The sequence below is a fragment of the Tupaia chinensis genome, unplaced genomic scaffold (genome assembly GCF_000334495.1).
Source record: "Tupaia chinensis unplaced genomic scaffold, TupChi_1.0 Scaffold143792_2, whole genome shotgun sequence".
NCBI classification, from domain to species: Eukaryota; Metazoa; Chordata; class Mammalia; order Scandentia; family Tupaiidae; genus Tupaia; species Tupaia belangeri.
Genome location: NW_006203642.1, coordinates 235,298 through 236,890, shown reverse-complemented (window position 1 = coordinate 236,890; position 1,593 = coordinate 235,298).

Genomic DNA, 1,593 nt, shown 5'->3' with positions numbered 1-1,593 from the left:
TGGCCTGCGGGGCGGGGAGTGCGGGAGCCGGGCCGCCGGGTTCCGCCCCCGACGCCCACGGGGACGCCCACGCTGCGCTGGGAGGAGGCGTGCAGCCCTCGCACCGCGGGCCTCGGGGCCAAGAAGTGACCAGGCCGGCTGGGCAGGAAGGAGTGGCCGGGCCCAGCACGTGACGCTCCCAGCCTGCCTCCGACCCCCCTGGGCGCCCAAGGCTGCAGTGGACGGTTGCTTCTGGCAGATAAAGGAGCCTGTCAGTTTTCGCCTCCCTCTGACCCTCACCCCACAGGAGGAGGGGATTTCGGTAGCATTTTAACTTCCCGTCTGAGGAATCTGAAAGCCAAAGGTAAGCTGCTTCTCAGAAAAACAAACTTGAGAGGAGCGACCTAGAAAACCACACTGCCACTTGGTCGATTTAAAAAATCCGGAGTTGCAAATGATAGATCGCTGTAGGCGGCGAGGGCCGTATTTAGCCCCAAGTTAGAAATCGACCTTGTGAACAGAACTCTGATTAATCTGGAGGGAGTGGCGGCACGGGGCCAAGGTTAAATAGAGAAGGGCATGGACGCCGCCGGGGTGCATTGCGAGTACACTCCAGCGTGCTTGAAGACGACCAGTTTCACGTCTCTCGCAGGGTGTGAGTGAGGGGACCGGTAAAACTGGGAGTTAGATGTAAGTGAAACTGGAATACAGATACAGGCTTTCTGCTTTTGTCCTTTTACACCCAAAAACGTTTATGCGCTTTGGCGAAAGAAAAGTTTATATGTGCACTGCTTAATGAAACCTGTTTCACATGTAGCAATGGGTGACAGAATTTTCCAAGTGTTGGGAGGCAAGGCTGTTTCGACGGTGAGTGGGAAGTGTTGCCACTGTACATATTTTCTGTGGCAGTGAAGTGACTCGCTTCTTCAGAATATAATAAAAATTAGGAACGGGAAAATGAACTGTTGTGAAATAGAACTCTTTTGTGTTTGAGAGAGTAAATGCCTTGCCGGGAAATTGAAGAAAACAAGCAGACACCAATACACCTGTATGCTCACATGTGAGTGCTGGATTTTCAATAACCAGACAATCAGATATTCAAGTATGTGGTAGAAATATGCGGTGTCACCGTGTCCTCTTTCGGAAATATGAATCTTGCGTTGCAGCTATTGAGAGTGCATTCGTCAGTGCAGTTAGTGTAATATTCCATGACGATCTGCGCCGACCGAAAGCATTCCGTGTATTTGACGGATGGCGTGAGACGCGGACCCTCTGTGCAGACCGTGTCCACGCACGCTGGACTGTAAGAGGCATTTCGATGTGCCCACAATACATTTCTCCGCCGTAGTTGATACGCTGCTTTGCAAATCCAACACTGCATTGTGTTTCTTTCACTGTAACCCCTTCTTGCTAGTTCTTTTGAAAGCCTATTACACGCTCGGAGCCTGTCATCATTTGGATTTCTCCTGCGTGCTGTTTCCCAGACTTTTTTGTGAAAGGCCAGGCAAGCCGAACACTGCAAGCAAAACGTCCTGAGGAGAGGCCAGAGCGACGGCTTCCCGCCAGTCTTCCACACCTCCTGGGCCTTCAGGGGGTCTCGCCGGCGCCGGCCTC